Below are 13,606 nucleotides of genomic sequence, written 5' to 3'. Positions count from 1 at the left end.
ACCTTTGTCACTTCCCTACAGACCTTTGACTAAGTGTACTGATTAGTTGTTGCTGTAATAATGCAGATAACAAATAACCCAATACTTAGCTTACCTATTCCTTGTATGTAGGGCTGCTGGTAGGTTCTGATGCTGTTCCTTTCACATCAGCTAGCATCCTGTCTGCAAAGTAAAATTGTAAGAAGCTCAAAATAAATGAGGCAAAGATATACTCTGTCTACTCTAGTGAGAGGTACTACAAAGTCACATGGCAAAGGTATGGATATTTAATTCTGTAATGAGAAGGGGATAAAAAATTGGGAGGATCTGATCTGCCACATTAAGATTTTCAAATTTGTTTTTGGGGTTTTGATTCTTCAGTGTTAATATTTTAATGAAGTCAATCTGTTATCATTTCTTTTGTAAATTCGTCCATAAGGCTTATGCATGAATATTTTTAAATGAAATGTTTTCCCCTAATATTCTAAAAATGAAGGTTATAGATTTAATTTCTCTTAAAAGTAATATTTATTGGGGCGCCTGGGTGGCTCAGTTGGTTGAGCGACTGCCTTCGGCTCAGGTCATGATCCCGGAGTCCTGGGATCGAGTCCCACATCGGGCTCCCGGCTCAGCGGGGAGCCTGCTTCTCCCTCGGACCCTCTCCCCTCTCATGCTGTTTCTCTCTCTCTTTCTCTCAAATAAATAAATAAATAAAATCTTTAAAAAAAAAAAGTAATATTTATTTAATGTAGAAGCACATAGAAATTTCTAGGTTGGTGGGTATTTTTATTAATTTCTCGTGTTACTGCAGTCAAAGTATATACTATGAAGTCAGAGTCAGAGTATATAGCACATATAATTTATGCTTTGTGGAATTAGTTCCTATCAAGATTTTATTTGTAGAGTATTATATGAAAAAATCATAACCTTATTATACCTATTTGAGGAAAATAAGTAATTCCTGTGGGACAAAATGTTAGATCTATGCTTATCTCTTTCACTCTTTAAATAGCATTATTCAAGTCTCATATTCGTTTGATTCCCTTGAACATCTCTAGAAAATTTTTTGTTTATATCAGTGTGTCCTTGTAATCCTAACATATTTTTATTTCTGTATTTTGATGCTACATTTGCTACACTAATGGTTTCTAACTATTGCTTCTTTGTTTTGTTAATCACTTAAGTGAACATTTTGAGTCTCCTAAATTTTGCTTAGACATCTACTTTGAAAGTAGTATTTCTTCCCTGATTTCTTCTTACGGCTTACACCCTGCCATGCTCTACACTGCAAATTCCTTGCATGGTGCTCCCTTGGCCCCCTTCCAACGTGCCTTCCTATAAGCAGATTCACCTGTGCAAAAGTTGGGAAATAGCAATAAGCCATATGAGAGTCCAGCTACATGGGAAATTGGTTCTTCTGAAATGCAAAGTGAGAGTTTCATCCTTATGGTTCGCCTTAGGGAATATCTGCAGCATCTTAAGAATAAGGATTGTGGAGCAGTGAGGTTGTCTCCAGAAGAGTCTTGAGGTATTGTTGGGTTTCCACAGGTCATGTTTGCACCTGGGTAAATGTTGCTGGGTATAAAATTCTTGAGTCACAACCTGCTTCCTTTAATCCTCTGTAGATGGTGCTCTATCATCCTTAATATTCAGGGCTGCCAAGAAAAATTATGAGCCCCGTTTCCTGTTGGTTTGTTTTCCCTTTTTAGGTAAATCACTCTTTCAAAGTGAGTGGGTACTAGCTAGATGTTCACCGGATTCTTTTTCTTTATTTTGAAGAGTATTTCTATGGGAGCATGAGATAAAGTGGTACAAGCTAGGGTGCCACTGCCACAACTTGGAATTCAAATAGTTTGCTTTTTAAGTAAAGTTTTATTTTTCATATAGTCTCTATACCTTGTCTCTGTCTGGGTGGGAAAGGTATTATTATTTAAAACTTCATTCTGGAATATGAAATTGCTTGTGTCTTGCCAGGCAATCTCCATATCATTTCTCTTCCTCTCCCTCCGGACCCTAATGATTTGTTTTTACTCTTATATATTGTTCATAAAAGAGATTTGTATGGGGTTTGTCTTCTAGTTACAGAATGGATTTCATCAGAGAGACTGGGTGAAGCGTTAAAATATTTTACCTCAGGTAAAACAAATGATTATTTTGTGAACTAGAATGCTAGCCCAAATAGTACTTAACCGTGACATAAATTTTTACTCTACACTAGAGCATATCAAGCAAATACCAACAGATAAATAAAACCCTTCAGATAACTATTTAGTGCTTTATTCAGTGTTTTTATAGGAGGTAGGAACCTATCTTGCTTCTTTCTGGTAACACTCCAAACTTCTAGAGAGAACAAAAAAAGGTGGGTATAGTTAGTCTGAAGCCTACAACCCAACATCTACCCCTTCTCTCAAAATCTGATCCTTATACACGTCCTCCATTTGGTTTGGGAGCTACTTTAATTTTGCAAATTCAACGCAGATTACAAATTCAAATCTTTAAGGAGCGTCTACAAGGTGCCAAGCACTGTACTAGGAACTTAGGACATAAGGGTTAATAAGAAAGACAAAGTGTCTTAGCATAATACCCTCTAGGCTCATCCCTGTTGTCATGAATGAAAAGATTTCATTCTTTTTTATATCTGGGTAATATCCCATAACTTTAGCCATCCATGTATCGATGATAAGTGAAAAAAGTCAGAGAAAGACAAATACCTTTATTTATATCTGAAATATAAAATATATATATATAATTATATATATAAAATACATATACAATAACTTTATTTATATCTGAAATATAAAACATAAAACGAATAAAAAAATTTGACTTATAAGTACAGAGAACCAGAGGGGAGGGGGTGGAGAAATGGGCAAAATAGGTGAAGAACATTAAAAGGTATAAAGTTCCACTTATAAAATAAATAAGTTGTGGGGATGTAAAGTACAACATAGAAACCTTAATCAATAATTTGTAATCATTTTGTGTGGTGACAGATGGTGACTACACTTATCATGATGAGCATTGTCAACGTATAGAATTGTCAAATCACCATGTTATACACCTGAAACTAGTGTAACACTGTATGTCAACTGTAGATAAATTAACAATAAATACAGAAATGAAAGAAAGAAAGAAAGAAAGAAAGAAAGAAAGAAAGAAAAGAAAAGAAAGAAAGAAAAAGAAAGACATTGTCCCTTTACCACATGGAGCTTTCTTCATTCTATACAAAATTAAAATGGAGTAGAGGAATCACTTTTATAGTGTAGCCAGAGGAGGTATCTTTGAAGAGATGACATTTATGTTGACATTAACCAGGCAAGCTAAAACCAGTGGCCTCTGTGATGTTTCCTTTTATTACAGTTAAAAATTGTACTGGTCGAATGGCAGGACTTACAGTTATGGTTGGTTCCTGGGTTACGGTTATGGTAGACATCCCCCAGTTAGTACTGATGCTCATGGAGAGGAATGTTGACTTCCAAAGGGTCCTGGCTAGAAAGAGATGAATGGCAATGTGTGGGCAAGAACTGGTAGAAAATAGGACTACTTAAAGCACTAAAATATCCCATTCCCAACACTCTTTCATAGATTCTAATTTTAAAACATTTTTACACTGATTGGGCCACAGAAGTGGATGACTCTGAGGTCTTTTCCAAGCCTAAAATTCTACAGTTCTACGTAATGAAAAGAAACAGTACATGGGTCAGAGGAAGCAATGAAGACCAACCCTTGTCATTTTATAGTTCATATTGTACAATACGGATTGCATATTTTCAGTGTAAGATAGCACATTTATTTCCATTTAATATCTTTCGCTCATGTGGTTCCATTTGAAATTTCTAATAATATCATGGGATCAGTATAATTATCTGTATATTACTGATGAGAAAATTAGGCCTCAGAGGAATAAGTAACTTAGTCAAAATTTGCTTCTGTGTGCCCTCCTCCTCCCACACTGCCATACAGCCATCTGATGTCACCTGCTCAGGTGACATCAGGTGAGCCATGTCACTCGTGGGCCCTTGATTGGTCTGATTCATATAGTTAAGCAAATCAATAAGCAAATAAAACCCATGGAACTATCTGCCACTTAGTGCCTGACAAAGGAAAGGAGAGACTTACCTTTCCCTAGGAACTAAGGTAAAGAAAACATGGATGCCTTTTTAAGGGAGGCCAAATGACAGTAACTTTACACTGCAGATTTGCTAAACAGGCAGAAATACTGATCAGTTGTTTGATTCTCACTTTGTCATTTTCACAAGCTGAGCACGTAATTACTTAGTTTTTACTCAGTCCAAACATTTATTGAGGAGTCTAAGAATTTACCTTGAATGATTTATGGAGTCATTTATGGAGTGGTACTTGAAATATCTGGAAAATAACTTCCTAAATATCAGGATTATTATGTGAGCAATTACAGAAGTTGATTGACCCTCTCGTGATGGAATTTTATAGCATGTATTTATAGTGTCTGTGGTTAAAGAACACTCTATGCTTTCAACATCATAGGTAATGGAGGAAAGTTTCCACGGCTCTTAAATTATAGGTGCTCAGGGTTTGTTCTCATTCCCCGTAGGCCCACCCAACCCACGCCAGCAGCAGTATGAGCACCTGAAGGAATTTGTTAACTAGTTGAAATTTAAAATTACGAAGTAGAACATTGCATTAGGAGATCTCAGTCCATGACAAAATTATTCCTCTTTCACGAGGGAAATCTGATGCCTGAAGCAGAAACTAAAAGTAAAAATTGCCATTTTCTCTCACAAAATTAAAAGGACATTTTTAATTAGTCCATACCACCTGCAAAGATGCCACAGACAAAATCCTCCTCAAATGGTGCATTAACTTTGGCAATCTTAGCATCTCTAGTTCAAACAAAGTGTCTGTATGGGGCAATCCTATTCGTATGTTGAAATGTTTTCTAAATATGAAGTGTGATTATATTAATTTGACATTTTCTCAGCCATATGTCTAGCATACATACAAGTGATAGTTTTTTAAGTCAATTCACGTAAGTTATATCACTAATAACATTTTCTCTGCATTTAGCATATCTGGAGAGAATCCATTCCAATATACTTTGTCTACTGAAATAATAAATAAAGCTCACCCCATTGTAATGATGCTGTGCTAACCAAACATTTTGTCTACTCTTGTTTATACTGCATTAGATTTCCTCTCTTAGAGTTAGCAATCTTTTTCTTTCCTCTTCCAATGGCCAGGCCTTGACTGTAGAACTTGTTTGGATCATTTGCCTGTCTACTCTCAAATTTTCAACTTCCTGCATTAAAATTACATTTAAAAAAATTCTCAGAGAAATGTGTCTCTCTCAGATACCTCCTCTTGTGCACAAAAATGAGACAGGCTTTGCCTAGTTCTTGATTTACACGGAAGGAACAAGAAGAGTTTAGACTCAATGGCACCATCTATTGGAGTTTCCTTGTATGCTATTTTGTGCTGGTGTGGTTTCTTTCATAGGGTGGGACTGTAATAGTACAAATTTCTGGTATCCAGATTGGAAACAGATGCAAACTGGACATGGAAATATTAAATAATCCATCTACAAGTTTTACAATGTCTTAAAAGGGGGACGAGCAAGAATTCTGTTTCTGTCCCCTCGGCTATGGACTGAATATTTTGGTCCCCTCAAAATTCATATGTTGAAATCTCACCCCCAGTGTGATGGTGTTAGGAGGAGAGGCCTTTGGGAGGTGAGTAGGTGATGAGGGTGGAATCCTCATGAATGGGATGAGTGCCCTCCAAAAGAGCTTCCAGAGAGATTCTTAGCCCCCTACTACCAGGTGAGAATAGGATGAGAAGTCTGCAACCCAGCAGAGGGCCCTCACCCGACCAGGTGGCACCCTGATCTCAGACTTCTGGTCCCCAGAACTGTGAGAAATAAATGTCTGTTGTTTCATGGCCACCCAGTCTGTAGTGTTTTACAAAACACTAAGAGACTAAGACTAGTATCTTCCCAGGATGGGCGTGTCACCAGCATGTCTTAGCACCTCCTCATGTATGCTACAGAGACTGAATCCCAGATGAGTGCAACTTGGAGGGGTTCCTTCTTACACAAACACCCACTAACAAGATGGAGGTTCAACCTCAGGCACAGTATGCTGAAAATACTGAGATCCTCATTCTCTCACCCCAGCTCATTTGTAGGGTGAGGGTCCAATGCCTGGAGAGGCAAACCAGGAATACCAGAGGCTCCTCCACTCACCCAGCGCCTTGCTCTTCATGCAGGACTCTGAGAGAAGTGAGCAACCATCTCTACCCTGAGGTCACAGCCCCGGCTCAGGAATTTTGCCCAAAGGGAGCAACAACCAAAGAACAGAAAGTTCCAAAAATGTCCCCAAATGAACTGACCTTTTTTGGCACAGAGTATGAGAAAGTTCAAGCCTCATAGTGCTCTGAAGCAATGGTGATTTGGGTGCTAACCAATTAAGAGGAGGCTGGTAGCTTCATGATGTTACAAGCTAAACCATAGGCTAGTTAGTTGATCAGTGAGAAGGAGGGAAGGAGGCAGCTAAGAAGAGCACTCTTAGGATCAGACATAGCCTTGAAAAACTATCCCCTCAGAGGAGCCCAGATTTAATTGGATCAGTCTGTGGAGCAATGGATTCTCCAGGGCACTGCCAAAAACAAAAGGGCAATCATCTGGAATTTAGTAGAGCTTAACAGCTGAGTGCAATCAGGGAAAGGGAGAGTCAGTGAGAGCCTGGCTAAAACCACTGTCCTCGAAGGGTGTGTGCATGCCCCAAGGCTGCACTTTGGAGCAAAGACATCAGAAGCTTCCACTGCAAAGTAAATAGAATTCACTAGAATAGTCCAGCCAGTCACTAAACAACTATTAGTTCTCATGGCTTTTAGTAGATTCTGTTGGAATTTTTTATATAAAAGATATGTCTTCTACAAAGAGATCGTTTTACTTGTTTGTACACAAATAGACAAAAAGTAGAGAAGCATGCAATTATCTCAATAGAAGGAGAGAAAACACTTGACAGAATGCAACATTCATTCCTAGTAAAAACTCTTAGCAACATAGCAGTAGAAATGAAGTTCTACAGCCTGATAAAGACATCTATGAAACCTACAGTATACATCATAATTAATGGTAAAATATTAAACGTTTCCCCCTAACACGAGGAACAAAGCCACTGCAATGTAACAACAACAAAAACAAAGGTACAAATGAGAAAGGAAAAAGTAAAACCATTATTATTTTTCTTCACAGGTAACCTTCTGGTTTATGTGAAAATCCTAAAGGATCTAAAAATTTTACTACTAGAAATAAAACTTAGCCAGGTCATAGAATAGAAGGCTAATATACAAATGTTAATTGTGTTTCCATATACTAGCAAAAAAGAATTAAAAAATTAATTTTAAAGTGCCATTTAAAAGAGAACCAGAAAGGTTGTCCAGGAGCCCTAGGGGGAATGCATAGATTCCACAAAAGGTTTTTTTGCCAGGGTAGCAAGATGCTAGTATCTCCTAACCTGCAGGAGTAGGAGGGGTTGGAGGAGTAGGTGGTGACATCCGCCAGCGTATGCCCAGCAAGGAATATTTACCCCTGGAAAAGTTTCTGTGGGTCACATGCTTGGAGGGCTTTTTTTTTTTATTGTTATTATGTTATGTTAATCACCATACGTTACATCATTCGTTTTTGATGTAGTGTTCCATGATTCATTGTTGGCGCATAACACCCCATGCGCTTGGAAGGCTTTTGGAACCCCAGCTCCCAGTGATACTCAGACTGCCCAGAAGTAAAAAAAAAAAAAAAGACTAGAAATTGCAAAGGCTGTGCCTTACTTGAGTTTGAGTCTGAATATGGTGCCAAGATAGTGGTTGAAACAGCAAACGACTACCTAATTCGCAAAGGAATCTTGAAGCATCTGTTTACATCATCTGAAAAAAATTACCCCCCAAAATTTTTAAAGACTGAGATGTTCTATTTTCAAAGGCATCATATAGTATCAGTGGAATAGAACAAGAAATAGATACTTAAACAGGAGCTCAGAATGGAGAAGGAATTTTAAAACAAAGAAAAATTAGGACGAAAATAGCTAAATGAGGCATAGGTTGTGATTTTCCTTCATTAATTTTATGGAAAAAAAATTCAGCAGACATCATCAGAACTCCATGCATTTCCAGGTTTCATCAAAGAAGAAAAGAAGTTTTAGGAGCTCTACCCCTCCTAAGACAACCACGCATAGCCAGGGCCACACAGTAGCTTTGGAGAAGTGAAAATCGCTGCATAGCTGATGAAATATTTTCAAACAGCCCACATCTGATGTAAAAAAAAGAAATACCAGAGACTCAACACCCACACATTCAGGAGAATGAAAGAAAGACAAAGCCATCCATATATATTGATGCATGTTCTGAATGTATTATGTAGAACATTTCTTCTGAAAATGTAGTGGTTTTATTATTAGGACTGATTCTTTACATTTGCTAAGTGCAATGAAACAAGACCATTGGCGAGACTTGGGGGATAGAAATACATTGTTGTTTTGAATAGTAAATAGGGGAAGCAATGAATACTTTATATTTTGCCCACCCATGCTGAAATGCAGGGATGCAGACCAGCTCACCATGGCTAGGCTCACACTGCCCCTTTGTCCGATTGGTCTCCTCCAATTCTTTTGCAGATTTCAGAGCTGTCCTTAGTTTCTCCACCTGCATAGAAAAGTCACTGTCAACTTAAGCACTAAGCTGCAGCCTCTGTTGTCACCACCAATCCTGTTTTGCCTCTCTCTGTCACATGTTAGCCTCATTCAGCGGTATACATTTAATCATTAAGGGTACTTAAGAGTTCAATATCAGAGGCTTAATTTGGCAAGATAAATTAAGTTGGAGAGTGAGGAGGCATTTCAAATATGAATACAGATTCATTTACATGTATGTGACTTATTTTCACCAATACTGTCAAGTTCATTTTTGATGGGCTAGCATGGATCAATTATCATTTTATTAGTGGAAAATGTAGAATTACATCAATATGGAATTACATTCCAAGATGTAAACACTGTCCAACAAATAAACTTTTTCCTACAATTTACTTGAATGCAAGTGAGACTTAAAAATCTTGGAATAAAATAGTAGGATTTTGCCATCTCATCCAAAAAATATAGCACCAAAAATGTAATACTTAGAAATAAATTTAACAAAAATATACATAATATCTTCACTGAAAATAACAAAACATTGCTAAGGGAAATAAAGAAGGTTTAAATGATTGGAGAGACAAATCCATGTTCATAGATTGGAAAATAATATTGTTCAGATGTCACTGTCCTGAAATTGATTTTATAGAGTCAATGAATTTCATGGTACAATTTAAGAAGCAGAAATTTATATGGAAATGGAAAAGACCTAAAATAGTAAAAAACTATCTTAAAAGAGGAGAACACAATTGCAGGACTTATGCCTACTTGATTTAAAGCCTTGACCTTAAAGTTAAAGGAAGAATGAGTTTGACAAGCTAAAAAATAGATTGATAGGACAGAATAGAGTCCAGAAATAGACCCACATACATATAATGAAATGACTTTCAAGAATAAAGCAAAATCTACTAATTGGGATAAGAAAATCTTTTCAATAAATAATGTTGGAACAATTGGATGAATACATGGACAAACAATTAAGGTCAAGTCCCACCTCACACCATTCAAAAAATTAAGATGAAAAATGGGCCTAACCTTTAAAGCAAAAACTATAAAATCTCTGAGAAAACACCAAAAAAAATCTTCATGATCTTGGGAGTAGGCAAAGATTTCCAGGAGACCCAAAAAGCATGAATCATAATATGGAAAAAAATGGATAAATTGCACTTCATCAACAGTTAATGCTTCTACTCTTCAAGAAGTACTAGGAAGATAATGAAAAGACAAGACATCTTTTGGATGGAAATTTATCTCTATCTATCATCTATTATCATCTATTTATCTATCTATCTATCATCTATCTATCTATCTATCTATCTATCTATCTATCTATCTATCATCTATCTATTCACCTATTTATCTGACAAAGGACTTGTATTGAGAAATTATAAAGAACTCCTGCAACTCAATAATAAAAAGCCAGATACAGACACAGCGTATAGAATCTATACCCACTCTAAATTCTACCATACTTTAGAAGGACTTGCCACAATGGCGCTGCTCTTTCATGAAAGCGATGAAATGCTAACAGGCAAGAAGCCAGCTGAAAAACTAGAGGCTACTGTAACTATTTGAATGCCTGAAGGTACTTTTCTTCAATTATTTTTAAAGTGTGAATGATGTCCCCAAGGATGTAAAGAGTATTACAGAGCAAATATTTAGAAAATGAACCACAATCCCTTCCAGCAAAATTCCGAACTTGCCAGGAATGAAGCAGTAGAAATGGAAGTGGAACAGAAAAAGCTGAGACACTCGTGTTCTAGGACCATCCTCATTACTATTTTACTGCATAAATTTGGCCCAAACAAAGCTTCACTGAGCCTCATTTTCCTTTTGTAGAACATTGCATTTAGAGACTAGAACCCTTAATATTCCTTCCACATCTAAAATCCTGTGGTTTCTTCATCCATCCATTTATTTCATTTATTTCTCTACCATCTTTTTGTTGGTATCGACTATCTACACTTGCTAAGCACCATTCATACATAGATGAATAAAATAATATTTACAGTTACTGAACTCAATTGAAGAGATGCACCTAAGTAACTAAAGACGTTTGTAAACTGCTAAAGGGATTCAGATCCAAGGATTGCCCAACCAGGAGCTAAAAGCATTGATATGTTCAGGAGAAGCAAACAGCCCCACATGGAAGCACAGTGGTGTGTGCCTGTCCACAGGGCTATAGAGCATCACTGGAAGGGAGTAGTGGCCAAAGGTACGTGGGCTCTGCCAAAGAGCTTGGAATTTATTCTCTAAAGTCTTTTGAGAATTTGCAATGTTTCTTTTCTCCTTATTTTTTTAAACAAATATCTGTTTTAGAAAAAAATTCTTTAGAAATAGACTATGTTGATCATAAATTGTTTGGTAGTTTTTTTTAACCACTATTTTCTTGAAAATGCTATTTTAAAATTTTTTCCATAATGAATCTACCTCGTCTTGGGATACTTGGTTTCTATCCTGGAAATAATTCTTTTTCGTTCTTTTAAGTCTACATGTACCCCTCAAAGAACGCTGACACACCATTCAAAATACAAAGTCTTTCCAGGCAGCTTGACTAACGGACATGGAGGAGAGTTAGTTTGTGTAACTAAAAGAAAAAAATAAATACAGTCTTCCCTGATGAAAGCAGCTGTCACTCTTATTTTCTTCCCCTTCTATAATGCAGAAGAAGATGGAGTTCAAGTAAGATAGAAATAAATTTAAAATAATAATGTTTTCAAAATGTATATGGTTGGATCTGCAATGAGTTTCACACAGCTAAACCTGTTCTTCTATTCCCATTTATGTTGGCAAACTCACAGTAAGTTAAACTGGCAGAAAATTCAGCAGTGTAATATTTTGGGACACCAACATAATAAATATGAGTTGGCTGAATATTCAAGCAGGGCAGTTAAATCTAGTCTGTTTTTATTATGGCTGAACCACTTGAGCTGTATTTTACAATACATGGTATGTTTACAAATACTCCATTTATGGGCACTCTTTGTAGTTTTAGACAATGCTGCAGATAAACACTTATTTAGACGTGCATTTTGAAATACTTTATGGGAATGTATTTTCAATGTTCACATTGCAGTCTTATAAAGTCTTCATCGTAGTCAGGCCAAGTGCAGGAGTAAAGATACGGTCCATGTATCCATCAGAACTTGTTCAGAAAAATAGAGACTATGCTGGTAAATTTTAAGCATCAAGGGGGTAGAACACAGGGGACTAAGGTCTTACACAAGTATTGCAAGGTCTAGGAAGCTAAAAATAGCCTTCAACAATCAGAAAGTAGAAGAATTCCAATAAACCTCTACCAATGATCTATGCTGCTTCCAGCATTGCAAAAGGACTCTTAAAACCCCGTATCTGCCATCTGCAGACATCCAGCTGCTCCCAGAGAATAATAGCTTCTGTACATCTTCCATCTCCAGATCTTGCACAAATGCTTTTCATTGGCAGAGTATAAACCAAATCCCTATTGGCCAGTAAATCTGGTTAATGTAGCTTCCAACCTGTCATGCCCCATGTTACACGATAGAGTTTAAAGAATAGAGATTGTCCTACATATCAAGACACAATATCTAGTTTGGTTCTCCATACATATATCTTTGAAATCCCAAACAACAATATTATGCTTTTGACTGTCCTGTTTCAACTACCCTTCAGTCTAATGAAGATGTGCTCCACCTCTCCTTCCAAGGGCAAGACTCGAAAACCCAAATGTTACTATACCCATCACTGGATATTTATTCCTTTTCAGGTCAGTCACAATCCTTATTTGATATCCTATAATTTCCAGAGTAAGGTATGAATTTAAGCAGCACCAATACTTATATAAACTAGGAGAGGAAGGAGAAAACTAATTTGGCTAATACAGTATGTACACAATAGGACGAGGAAGAATATAAACATGGTTGTTATAGCTCTTCTTTCTTCAACAGATCGTAAAGTTAAAAAAGTTTAGTACTTTCTTCTTCTATTACCCATTCCATATTCACTTTGCCCAGAGTTAGAGGCTCAGGCAGATGTGGGCTTTTGCCTGGCAGAACAACCCTAAACCTCATTCCTGACTTGTCCAAGCCATTAGTAGTTTTGCCTCTATGAGGTAGCTATGATTTTCCATGAACAGTACTGGAAGTGTTAAGAGACACACTCAGACAATGCCTGCATTTTCTGCATGCTTCTCTCTCCCTAGTGGTATACCTTTGATGATCAAGATGAGTCACCCCAGTCCATACAGTTTTTCCCTTGTTTGTCGTTATTTCAATGGCATTGGAAGTTCACTATGGCCAGGTTACACTCTGAACTTCAAGTTCAGCATGCCCCCTGGTAAAAACTCCCCTTTCTTGGGAACCAAGGTATCAGAATATTCGGAGCCTAAGGCTATGGGGACAGGAAGCATAACTTTTGAGAGAAGCTTGTTAAGTGAAAAAAATTGAAAACAACCAAGCCCATTTCCATGCTTTGTTTCTAAGACCAGTGATTTACTATAATAGGAGAAAAAGCATCATATGTCCACAGGTGTATGCATTTGGTTTAGCTTCTGCAAGGCATTGTCTCCCAACCAGCATAAAACTGAGTTTTCAATAGGCTCTTCAATTTTCCTAACAGGCTACCTTCTATTATTGTAAAATTAATTCCTTGATCACAGGTGGTGAATTCATTATCACCATAATAGTGAATAAAGTTACCATTAAATCTATAGATGATAGTGTAGGCAGTATCACTGAGAGCAGGGAAGCTAATCCATGACAAGAGAAAATATCTATTCCAGTGAGGATACATCACTATCCCCTCTGTGATAAAAGAGTTCTAATGTAATGATATCGGATGGTGGGTTAGTTGCTCTGGAAAATGGGAAATGTGGGAAAACTCATATAAGGGGTTCACGGTTCGTCTCTGTCGTTGGCAGGTTGGACAATCAGCAGTGATCGTGGCCGGATCACACTTGGTTAGAGGAAACCCATGTTCTTATC

This window comes from Leptonychotes weddellii, chromosome 7 (assembly GCF_054177405.1).
Source record: "Leptonychotes weddellii isolate Sample4059 chromosome 7, ASM5417740v2, whole genome shotgun sequence".
Taxonomy (NCBI): Eukaryota; Metazoa; Chordata; class Mammalia; order Carnivora; family Phocidae; genus Leptonychotes; species Leptonychotes weddellii.
This window is presented reverse-complemented; position numbering follows the sequence as displayed.